Source organism: Polistes canadensis, unplaced genomic scaffold, assembly GCF_001313835.1.
Source record: "Polistes canadensis isolate GaletaPanama2010 unplaced genomic scaffold, ASM131383v1 scaffold_54, whole genome shotgun sequence".
NCBI lineage: Eukaryota > Metazoa > Arthropoda > Insecta > Hymenoptera > Vespidae > Polistes > Polistes canadensis.
This window is the reverse complement of record NW_014569601.1, coordinates 225,350-238,553: the sequence shown is the minus strand read 5'-3', so window position 1 is coordinate 238,553 and position 13,204 is coordinate 225,350. Positions and strand designations below refer to the sequence as shown.

General features: G+C 35.1%; 1 protein-coding gene across 1 annotated transcript in view; it reads right to left on the bottom strand.

Moving 5' to 3' along the window:
* Positions 1 to 13,204, bottom strand: part of LOC106785642 (zinc finger homeobox protein 3) — a 337,287-nt gene that overhangs the window by 262,022 nt on the left and 62,061 nt on the right. The gene's annotated exons all lie outside the window — the stretch shown is intronic.

The window sequence follows — 13,204 nt, the reverse complement described above, 5'->3', positions numbered from 1 at the left end:
ATATATGTATAAATATATATATATACAAGTATATACGTATGATTCGTTAAAATATAACGAATTTAAACACACGATAAAATCTAAATAGATCTATGTATACATATATATACATATATACATATAAAAAAAGATAAATAAGTACATAGATAAAATAGATAGTTAGATAAGTACAATATATAGAAACACGTATTAATAAAAATAAAAGAAATGAAAATAAAAAAACAAACATAAAAATAAAAAAAAAAACAATGATTATAATATATCAAGGACGTGTCGGCGAGGGGATGAAAAAAAATAAGCGGTTAGCACGATATTATTATATCCGGTGGCGCTGCCGTCGACGACGACGACGACGACGACCACGACGACGACGACGACCACGACGACGACGACGTCGACGTCGACGAGGACGGTGTCGTCGCGCGACACACACGTGGTGGGGGCGTCTGCGGGCGCTACGGCAGAACTAAGGGGTTGTTTGCCCCGTCGCACGGCTCCGGGGGGTCTCACTAGCTTTTGCCACCCCACCACCCGAGCTATTTTGCATAGGGCCTGCGCGTCGAAGCCGTACCCCCGCTACCCCTTCTTCCCACCCACCCTTTCTCACTCTCTTTCTCTCTCTCTCTTCTTCTTCTTCTTTCTCTTCCTCCTCCTCCTCTTCTTCTTCTTCTTCTTCTTCTTCTTCTTCTTCTTCTTAGCCCCTTCCACGAGGAGAGGGGTGGGGGGGAGGTACACTTCGATTTGTCGAATCCGCGTTTCGCGGCACTCTTGGCCTCCCGCGAAGGGAAAAGAGCTTCGATTTCTACCAACCCCCATCTTCACCCTCCACCCTCGCCCCTTTGGTTCGCCCTCTCCTTCCCCCTTTCTAACCCACCTCTTTCATCCCTCTTTCTTTTTTCTATCTATCTATATATCTTTCTTTCTTTCTTTCTTTTCTGTTCTTTTCTTTTCTTTTCTTTTTCTTCGTACCTTAGTCTCGTCTCGAGACTTCTTATTTATCTCGTTGCCCCGGCACGAGAACTCGTCTTCCTCATTTCCACCCTCTCTTTCTCGAGAGAGAGAGAGAGAGAAAGAGGCTGAATCTTCTCGGGGTATTACTACGTTTTGACCTCGGCGGCTACTAAACTTCCGTTACACGGTTATCTTTACATTTTTAAACGATAGGAATATTGTTAAACATTCTATAATGTAATTGTACTTTGAAATAAATCATTTCGCGTTTGATTAGATTAATAATAATATGCTAATAGGTGACGCAAAGGATTTTTTGTTATTTTTACTTTTTCATTAACATTTTGATAGATTTTATTCCATTTACATTGAAATTTAACGATTTATCGTTGTTATGTAATACGCGTATACACGTATATACATTTAAAGGTCAATTTTTCCTTCATGACATTTACTTTTGAATTAGTATAACTCGATTTTTATGATATAAAAATGTGAGAAGGAAATATGAACGAATGAACGAACGTTTTGTCTGTATAGTTTTACTATCTTTTTTCTTTCCTATTCTTCATTTTTTTCTTCTACCTCCACCCCCCTCCCCCGCTCAACGCATCTTTTCTTGTTTCCTTTTTTCTTACTTCTTTTCTTTCTTTTCTTTCTTCGTAAGAAAGTCTCGTCGACGATTTTGCATTCGCGACGCCACCGACTTCGTATCCTCGGAAAGTAGATTTATGATCAGGGTCGATGGTTGCGCTTTGGTAAGAATAACTACCGTTCTTTCGTCGGAGAATTTAAATAATGGTCTCTAGTAGTAGTCCAATGGATGTCTTATGAATCCTTTGGATTTGCGAAAAATGTAACTATTGAGAAAACGTAAAAAAAAGGCGATTAACAAAAAATTACGAATAAAAAAACAAGAGAAATAAAATAAATTACCTATTCCTCCCTCCTCCCCCCCCCAAAAAAAAATTATATGATAAAATGAACGAATTTAATTATCAGTCAGTCACGAGTTTATTCGAGTAAAATCACACAAGTATAAAGTAAATTATAATTTAGTCATGGGAAGTTGTTACGACAAGTTGCTGCAATAACGTAACGGTAGGACGAGTGTTGGCCAATCAACGAGATCGACGCCTACCAAAGGCAGGCAAAAGGGTTGCAGACTCGCAGATTCTGCGATAGGAGAGATGAGATGAGAAGAGAAGAGAAGAGAGGAGAAGGGTGGCGGTGAAGTTAGTTAACGCCTCCGCGGTAATTAAGCAACAGGAGCATAGTAGAATCCCAGTGGTGAGAGACAGTGGAAACTTTCATGGGTTTAAACTCCAGCCAATGGAGAGAGAAAGAGAAGGTACAGTTGGTAGGGAGGGTTGGTTAGCGCATGTATAATTAGCATTGAGTGAGACGAGAATAGGGAAAGACAGAGACAGAAATAGAAGGATAGAGAAGGAGAGAGAGAGAGAGAGAGAGAGAGAGTAAGAGAAGGTGCGGGAGGCTGAACAACTCTCGGTGGAGGACAGGGTGGAGTCACCCCATCGGCGCATGTGCCAGCATCCCTTGGAACCGGAGATATAATGTATTCATAACCGTAGCCGCCCAAACCATACCTGTTTTCTCAACCAACGCTACACTCTTCCTCTATCGATTTCCTTATTCGACCTTTTTTCTCTCTCTTTCTCTCTCTCTTTCTCTCTCTCTCTTTTTCTTTTTTTCTTTATTTTTCTCTCTCTTTCTTTCTTATCTATTGATTCTCAACGCGATCCTAGAAAAGTGAAACTTTATTTCGTGAAATATTTATATTCATTGTTATTTTCATTATTTTAACGTGTCAAAATATAAATATAAGTTAAATATTTTCTATAAAAAAATTTCAATACACATCAAATATGTTTAATATCGTTAAAGTTTGTGTACAAAGTGTGTTTTCGTATTTTATTCGAAAATATTATAATTTACGTGTTTGTTATATATAATTAATGAAATTGTCTTTTTCTATTTGAGATACGCGCGATCACGTTGCATCGAAATTATTAGAATACAACAATCGAAACACTTAATTTTGATTTATGAGAAAATGATTTCCCTCTTTTGAAGAATTAATAATATTAGAAAACAAAAACACAAATGAAAATAATTGTAGTTGATTTGGAATATTCTCATATACATCTCTCATTAAAAGGATTAAAAAACAAGAAAGTGAAATGAAATATAAAATAAAAAGAAAAAAAAGGAAAAAAGAAGAGAAAATAAATTCGGAACTTATCGATCACGGTCATAACGAGAAACAAACATTAGAAGGAGCTTTCGAAAGGGGGACTATTTGCCGGATGGCTACTCTTCGATAAAGCTGGCCGTCGTCCAGGTAAACGCGACGACCACGACCACGACCACGACGACGGGATCGTGCATCGAACGAGATCGAGGGCGAGAAAAAGATAAAAAGAGGACAAACTGGAAAAGAAGAAGAAAAAAGAAAAAAGAAAAAAAAGAAAAGAAAGAGAGAGAGAAAGAGAAAGAGATAAGGGTGGTTCTTTCGCGCGCGCGTTTTCATCGCGTTCCGTGTTCCGTGTATTTTGGTCCGGATCCTAGATAACTCAGTGTGCTTTTCCGGATGCTTGAGCACGACACATGTCCCAACCGACTAGACCTTTTCTTTCTCCCTCTTTTCACCTATACATATATATATATATATGTTTGTATGTATGAAGTGTCCGGTTTGTGTCCATGTAGGAGGGTTGCAAAGGAAAAGAAATTCTCTATGGTGTGAAAATTTTCTCTCTCTGTTTCTATCTCTTTCTCTTTCTCTCTTTCTATGTTTCTCTATCTTTTTCATTCTATCTCATTCGTTCTCATTTTGTGGCTAGAACAACCCTCTCTAGTGGGACACCTACCTAACTCGTCGTCTCTCGCAATTAGGAATGAGTTTTGCTCATCAACGCGCCTCCTACTACAATTCCCCATTACCTTCCTTCCGTTCTTATATTATATTTCGACTAGAAATGATTCACATGTACGAATACACCATGTACAATACCGCTCAAAATTATTCTATATTTCGTAAATAAATTCGAAAATTCTTTTTTTTTTCTTGTTTGAAATTTGTAATTATTCGTTGTTTATTTTCGTGATTAATAATAATCAGATTTTATTAATATAATAATATATAGAAACGATTAAGGAACGAAATGGATAAATATTGTATAGAGAATGTTAGTTAATTATTAAATTTTTAACTTCATCGCTTGCTTACGATATCTTTACATTATTCTTTGCATTTTTTTTTTAGTAATTTCATTGTAGATAAATGTTATATAAGACTGAATTATGGATCATAAAAATACGTTTCGCGCTAATAAAGTTTTTCTCTTGATACGATAAATAATACATTCGGGATAAAAGTAATTAATAATATCATTTGTACGAACACAATTGATTTCTTACGCTAATACTAAAGAAGAAAATATAGAAACGACGAACTCGTTCGGGCCACAACTTTTTATTATTATTTTTTATTGCTTTTTTTTTTGTCAACGTGGTCAAATAATTTTGACCGGTAGTGTATTTTATATGAGAAACAGCGGACCCTTCCATATTTCTCTGCGTAATTTCGTTTCACGGCCCATGTGACATTCTCTCTCTCTTTCTCTCTCTCTCTCTCTCTCATTCTCTCTTTTATTTTCTCTTCAACATTAAACTCAATGCAGCCAGTTCGTGCGATTACACTCTCGTCATTTATATATGTATATATATATATGTATGTGCCTTTTGACGCAATTATGTTTCAGCCCTTATGACGTCTCGTTAATTCCATCAACCCACCCGGAGAGAGAAAAAGAAAGAAATCAGAAGGGCGAGAAAGAAGAAGAGGAAGAGGGCGAAAAGAAGGAGGATGGTGGTAGTGGCGGGGGGGAGGGGGGAGGGGGGTTGAAAAGGGAATCGTTAGAAAAATCGCACAAGAATTAGACATACTTCGATGATATCGAAAATGAATTTACAATAACGAAAAGAAAAGAATAATAATAATAAAAAAAAGATAAAAGAAGGAAGAAGAGAAAAAAAATGTTTTCTCGCGAAGAAGAAGAGACTTTGACCTTTGGTAATTTTGGAAAGAAAGGTTCGTTGGTGGTATCGATCGATAGTAGTGGAACGCGTAAGCCATTTCCTTCCACGAAAACGCGTTTGTAAATAATTACGCGTTGGCTAGTAAAAGGGCTTCGAAGACTTGGGAATCCATGAAACGAAGTTCTTTTCGACGAACAAATTGATCTTCTTTCTCTTTCTTTTGTTTTTTTTTCTCTCGCTCTTTCTTCCTTTCTTTCTTTCTTTCTTTCTTTCTCGGTTAAACGTAAAAATCATACGTGCTCGATAAATACGTGCACTAACTCGTAGTTTCTATTGTTCCGTGAAAAAAGGGTAAAAGTGTAATATATATGTGCATACAACTCTTTCTTTCTCTCTCTCTCTCTCTCTCTTTCTTTTTTTGTATATATATAAATGCATATATATAAGTTATACGTTCGTACGATTACAAACGAAGATAACGTAATTGTAGCCGCAACCGTGACATGCTACACTGCAACAATTTCCTGTGCGACGGAGTATTTACACTGCTATAGAAAAGGGTTGAAAGAAAGAGAAAGAAAGAGAGAGATGGAGAGTCAATTCGAGATGTTAAAACGCGATGCAGATTTATCGACTTAATTGTCGCCTTCATTTCGATGACGATAAAATCGATTTTTCTTTTTGGTCCGTACGAAAAAAAATAAAACAAAAAAGAAAAAAAAAAGTACAAGCAAATTAAATATGACGAAATCATAAGTAAAATATCAACAATACCTAGCGGCAAAATCTTGATGAATATAATTAATCATTAAAAAAAAAAAAAAAAGAGAGAGATATAATTACGGCATCAATATTTAATGACCGATGATGTAATCGTCGTTGTAAATTATTCGAAATAAAATACGTGCCAACAAAAGATTTAATATTTCGTTTCGCGTTCGAATGTTAAAAAAGAGAAAAGAAAATAAAAGAAAAAGAAAAAGGAAAATAATAAATAAAATAAAATATGAAAAAGAGAGAGAGAGAGAGAGAGAGAGAAAGAGAATCGATCGGGAAACACGTTTTAATATTCGCAATACGAAGAAAAAGTAGAAAACTCGTAAGTAGAGATTATTTGAATAGACTCTATTCGGTGGTGGTGTAAAGACTCGACGGAGGGGGAAGAGGAGGAGGAGGAGGCGTCCAGACTGGCAAGTCCCGTGCGTAAAATTGCAAAAGTTAATAATCTCAGAGGTAGTGGTTGCCTCGTAGGGACGTAATAAGCTGTGACTTTAACCCCGATGCACGCGCAACGTGCATTTCTCGCTACCCCCCAACCACCCACCCACCTATGATCTCGTGTGTGTCCACCCGTTTTCTCGAGCTTTGCTATTTTCTCTCTCTCTTTCTCTCTACATATTACATGTATATAATATATAACGTGTATGTATATATGCATTTGTGTATATATATGTATAGATATGTATGTGTGTGTGAGAGAGTGCACGTGTACAGTGTTAAGTTCGTATCGAGTTTCACGACAAGTATCACACGTGTACGCGTATGCCATAGATACTTTTAACGTGTTGGTGTGTGACTCGATGTTTTTAATAAGCGTTGGAGACTTGTGGAGAACGTAGGAAAGATATAGCGAGCCCTTTTCAAAAGGGTTCTTCCTTTCCAGACATCCACGTCCTCGTTCTCGTTCTCGTCGTTGTCGTTGTCGTTCTTGTGCTTCTTAGGAGTTCTTAGTTGTGCGAGTATCCAGGAAAAAAAGTTAAATGAACGAGAGAGAGAGAGAGAGAGAGAGAGAACGCAAGAGAGAAAGAGAAAGACATATAGAAAGATAGATAGATATATGGTGTGTATGAGAAGGTGTTAGTGTACGTACGACCAGGTCTCTAATTAACTCGCACGAGTCTAGGAAGAAGGTGCGAGCTGTCGGTTAGGCTACTAGTAGTCGTTGAAAAAAGGTGAACGAAGAAGATCAAGAGGAAGGGCTCTAACACAGTACACCCATTGGCCGGCCGTTCCTTCTTCAACTTAAGAACGATGCACCGAGTTGCAACGAGTTAGCTAGCTAGGGGGTGGCTTGTAATCCCAAGAAAATTTCATTACGTCGACGCTAATAATTCAACTTGCTCGTCTTTATAACCAACCGTGGCCTTTCTTAAAAACCTTTCCTTCCTTCTTTACTTACTTACTTACTTACTTACTTCCTTCCTTCGTTTCTTTCTTATTATCTTCTTCCTGTTTTTTTCTTATCTTTCTTTCTTCCTTTAGGTGTGACTCTACGTTTAGATATCGGACTTTAACCTCGCCGTGTCACGAATTTCGTGACCAAACACGTTCCGATAGTTAGATATTAACTAATACACGCTTTTGTTTAATTAAAATCTTACGGATATATATGTTTGAGATATTTTATTCGTACAATTGAATATTAACGCGAAGGAAGAATAAAAAGAATTTCATTATTTTGTATGCTCGTTTTAATATGTATGAAATATACTATGCTACTCTGTGTATTAGTTACGAACTCGTTGACACGTGTTGTTATTTCAAAGCACGCCGAAAGACTGACAATAAGTAAATTTGAGTGGAACTGAAAGATTTTTATTTATGTCTTATCCGTTCTTGAATGTCTAACAAGATTGAATCGTAATGTTGACATAATAATAGATATAGGAAAATTAAAATTTATTCTATTTAATAATGATATTCCCTGTATATGAATATTAATGTATGAGTAATTATTTTTGTCAAGAAAATTATTAGATTAATGATTCAATTATTTTCTTTTCTTTATTACAATTATCGTTAAATAGTAAATATTTAATTATGAATAGTTATATATTAATTTTTATAATTAAATCAATTATTATTTTTATATACAAACGCAATATTCGTTATTTAATATAAATATCAATATAATTATTTATTTTCATATATTATACGATATATTTGTTTTAACAAAATTATTATTATTATACAATTGTACACTTTAATATAGAATAAATGAAAATGAAGATTTCAAGCAAGGTGTAATAAAATGAATTTCTATTTTTGAAATAGCCATTTAATAATATATTTATACAAGGTAAATGTATGTATGTGTTTGTGTGTCGAAGGAAATCCTGAGGATCGGTGCTCACTTTTATCCATGAACTTTAATCATCGCGACATCATAAATCGTGTGAGTCTCTGTGAAACATACGTGTTCGCAACGTCGAATGAAAAATCTTTCATTGATCTTGCTTTTCATTGATTAATGATATCTCATGGGAAGATAAGTTTATGCTACTCGCACGTTAAACAGGAATAACGCAAAAGAAAGAGATAAAGAGAAGAGGGTTCTAATATGTGTACGGCCCTGAACTTTAGCCGCGATTAGATCGGTGTAAATTGCAATGTGGTGCACGTCGGGAATATCCATTGCCAATGGCCGGCCATTTCCATTGAATATTCTTTTCATGAATTACATACCTAAGAAACGTCCTCGCACCTCCACAGTCGATAAATCGTGACGAGAACGCAAGATATCTTATATATGCTGGCCCATCCTAATGTTTGCAATCTAATCACGAGCCGGGCTAACGAGCTAAACGAAATATAAATGGACTTTTCTCTAATCCTAAACCCCTTTCCATCGATCCTTCTATATACACTCCTTTCGATTTTACTAATTCATTATTCGATTCTTTTTATTTTCTTTTTTTTTTTTTTTATTTCGAATATTCGATTCGACAAACGAATTTATCGAATTTCATTTAAATTTTCAACGGAAAAATATTAATGGTTATTTTAATTTTTTAAACATCCCTTTAAGTCAGTTTCATTTTTCATTTAATTTTATGTATTTTAATATTTGTTTAAATTCTCATTCGATTTGTTTCTTTTTTGTAAGAAAAACGATGAAACATTAGGTGATCAAAATTTAATTTATCTGAGATAATTTTCAATATTTTTGCACACCTACGAATTTAAATCAAACGCTTAAGGTATTTATACGATCACATATGTATAGTTTACGTTCAATTTTCTTTTTTCAAGCAAAACTCTTAAACCAACTCATCGAAATTGTTGATCAAACATCGTACAATTAATTTGAAATATTCTTGCGAGCGTATAAATAATACTATAATAAAATCGAACACCCCTGGTACAGACCTGATGTAAATTTTCGTATGACAAAGATAAACAAAAAGAAAACAAAATAACGTATTAAGAACTTACGCATGAAAATATTAAGCGTTTGAGAATGACGCAAGTTATTTGGTGATCGTAAAAGCGGAAACAATCCTCGATCGGAGGAAAAAGGCTCGAAAAGAAAAAGAAAAAGAGTACTAGCAGGAGTAGGAGTAGGAGGAGGAGGAGTAGAATGAGATGAAAAGATATAGAAAGAAAGAAAGAAAGAAAGAAAGAAAGAAAGAAAGAAAGAAAGAAAGAGAGAGAAAGTATCGTCGTTCGATTAAGGTCGGAGCTTGGAATTTTTCCAAGGCGCGATCGCGGCTTCATCGAGCACCCTCTGCTGCATCACATTAATGATATTGATTCGGAAAAATACAATCAGTTTCCTTCGTTCCCCGAACACACACTGTTACCCGTACAAACCGCCAGTATTCTCGAGTATTGTGCTCGTTTCGCTAGTCTTCCTGTTATTTCAACACACACATATACACACATACACATACACATCCACATATATATCCAAATACGTATGCATGCACGTGTACACGTTTGTGAGAATGTATGAATCTGTAGAGAATACACATATACACACACATACGTATACATAAATACAGTACACTAATACGATGATCTTACGTAGGTACCTTCATTAGATAACAGAAACGATTTCTTGTTAATATCGAGAGGGCTTGTTTTCCTCCTCCAACCCTCTCTCATTTACACACTAATATCCTACCTTATTTTCTACCACGGATTTTTCTTTATATATCCACCCCATCCCCCTGACTGCTCCCTCCCGCCCCCGCCCCCAACCTACAAACTCGAAACATGATTTTTCTTAACAAGATTCTATATCGCCATTGATTTATCTCTTATACCTTGAAAAGAGTATTATCTATCTTCGTTTCTCTTACGATTTTATAAATTATTGAACTGTATCCCCCGTTTTTTTTTCTTCTTTCTTCTTTCTTTCGCTCTTAACTTTCTGCAATTTATGGACTTTCGGTAATACAAAAATGAACCGTTTCTCGATTTGATCTTAAAAATTCGAAATATAATACGAGAGGACGGTTTATTATAATTTTCGAGATAAACATAGATTGTTCAATTTTTAACAATAATTTTCTATCACGATTTGAGTATATAATAATTAATAAATGCGCTTATATATATATACACACACAGACACACACACGTTACATAATCATGTAATTGAATTCAAAATTAATGAGAATCCAACATAGAGCGTTAATTTATCTTTACGATGTGAGGATGAAACAAGTGGAAAGATGGATTAAAAAGGAAAATGTAAAATATCGAATCGTTGATTCGCAAAAGAGGTAAGAAAAAGAAAAAGAAAGAGAGAAAGAGAGAGAGAAAACGAGAAACTATAATAACAGGGAGGAATGAGAAAATCATGTAGCAAATGAAGCCACCAACGCCGTTGTTCCTGAAACGAATCCCTCTACGTGTCAGGATTGTGCGAGAGAGTCAAAGAAGAAGCCGGCTTTAATTCTACGACAGTAAAAACTTAATCAAAAGGTACGGCTCGAAGAAACGAAACTCTCTCTCTCGAAAAAAAAAATAAAAAGAGAGAGAGAGAGAAAGAAACGCACTAATAATCGACGCGTAATAACTTCCTCGAATTATCATCAGCGCAACTTTCAGCTCGTCTCAACACGAAAGTGTACATCAATTTGACTTTTTCAATGTGAATTTCTTCTTTTCTCTTATGTATATTAAACATTACGTATACGTTAATATACAGGGTGTACCTATCAACCAATTTAATTGTCAGAGTAAGATCTTAGTTATTTTTTGGATTTGATTCGAAAAAAGAAAAAAAAAATAAATTGTCAAAATATTATTTTAGCATATTATCGAAAGAACTGATCCTCCGACTATCGTAAGAATTTTTTCGGTAAGAAGAGATCATTTTTTTCTTTTTTTTCTTTTTTGCATTTATCCAATTTCGCGTAGACATTTTATTTTTAAACGATATCCTCAAAAAATTATTTTGCTAACTCGAATTGATTTCTCTCCATCTGCGTTGTTTTACAAAATGGATAAAAATAAAAGTATACGAGTAATAATAAGTTCAAGTAATCAATGAATATTTCAACAAAAAAAAAAGAAAATGCAAAATATCATTTGCGACAAAGTTAATAAGTACACCATATATATGTAGTGATGTGTATGTGTGTGTGTGTGTGTGTATGCGTAATATATTGAATGGTGAGATCGTAGGAACCGATTTTAAATTCGAATGCTGGTTCGGGCGCGGCTCGGCCAGACAATTCGCGGAACGATTAATCATATTAATTGCACCGAGAGAGTCGAGCAACCGCGGCATGCCATACGAGGCCCGGATAGGTTAAGCTGCTTAATTATAAATTGTAATTAGTGCTCGCGCACAGCCTGGCCACGATCAATTAACAGTCTTCCCCTTTCCCCTTACCTCCCGACCCCTTCTTTACCGAAGTTTACTTTCTCTCTTTTTCTCAATGTCTGTCTTTGTCTAACTACTACCTATTCGTCTCTCTTTCTCTTTCTCTCTCTCTCTCTCTCTCTCTCTCTCTCTCTCTCTGTCTCTTTCTCTTTTTCGTTCATTCTCTTACATTAGCTTCGTTTTTATTTTCTTCTTTTTTTTTTCTTCTTCTTCTTCTTTTTCTTATTCTTTCTCGCGTATACTTTGCGTGTCCTCGTCGCAACACCGCCCGGTGGCTATTAATTATTAATTGCTGGCCAGAAGAGTCCGCATCCGGCCCCGTCGTCGTTCGAGGCGACATACGGCCCGACCTCACTTCGTTCCTCTTCGTTTACAAAAGTTACCTTCCCTACGCCATTTTATATCATCCTCTTTCTCTCTCTCTCTTTATCCTTTTCTTTCTTGTTTTTGTTCTCTTTCTTTACTTCAAATTTTTATATATCAATTAATAACTCTTTTATATTTAATATGTAAATAATTCGAAAATTTTTTCGTATAATATATATTTCGTTCAATGATAATTATTTCTATTTAAATTTCATTGGAAGATCGTTTTTCGTCTATCACTTTCGACAATTTTATTATATATTTTCTTATTACCAATACGCGTATTATGTTTTTAATAAGTTTCATATTAATGTCGTATCAATTTTATGTCAAATATTTAATTACAATTATTCTACTAATATAAAAAAATTCATTTGAATATTTATTAATTGTATCGTAAGCGTATGCTTTTTTAATTTCCAATTTGCAAAATATTCACCTTCACTTTTCTATCCGATCAATCAAAGCCATACAATATAATATATTAACCAATATCATTTTAATCGTCATTTCTATAATTAGAATCATTTCAATCGACATCCATTTGTTTTCGATTTTTTTCAATAAATATTTATTCACCGATCACGAGGCCAAGAAAGATAAATGAGTATTTATTTCTCTCTCTCTCTCTCTCTCTCTCTCTTTCTTACTGCTATGCATCGTATGAAAGAAGCTAACGAAAAAAAAATAAAGAAAAAAACAGAGAAAAAAAAGAAAAAGCTTGTACCGAAATGGAACTTAATTATTAGGTCTGGTATAATTGGTACAAATTAAAGAATTTAAGTAGGAGAACATCGTACGAACGAAAACTAAGAGACACTCTGGTGAGCTGAATGATAGATGGAGAGAAAAAAAAGAGAGAAAGAGAGAGAGAGAGAGAGATGGCAAGCTCGCTCATTAATTGGCCTCGCTTGATTGCCACTTGCCGTCCGCTAAGCACTAGATTGTAAACACTCGGTCGTTAATTGTACGTCGAGTGTCGCGCGACAACTCGTCCCTATGGCTCCGAGCCGATAATTAAGCCTCCCCGGATACGCTACGTAATGCTTAGAAAGCTCCTACGACGACGACGACGACGACCATCTTTGCTATTATTTGTTTTCTCTTTCATTCTTCCATTCCCTTTTCGCAATCTTCTTCTCTAATAATATCCAAAAATAAAAACAATACTGCATTAGTTTGCTTATGCTCTGTCTACATATCATA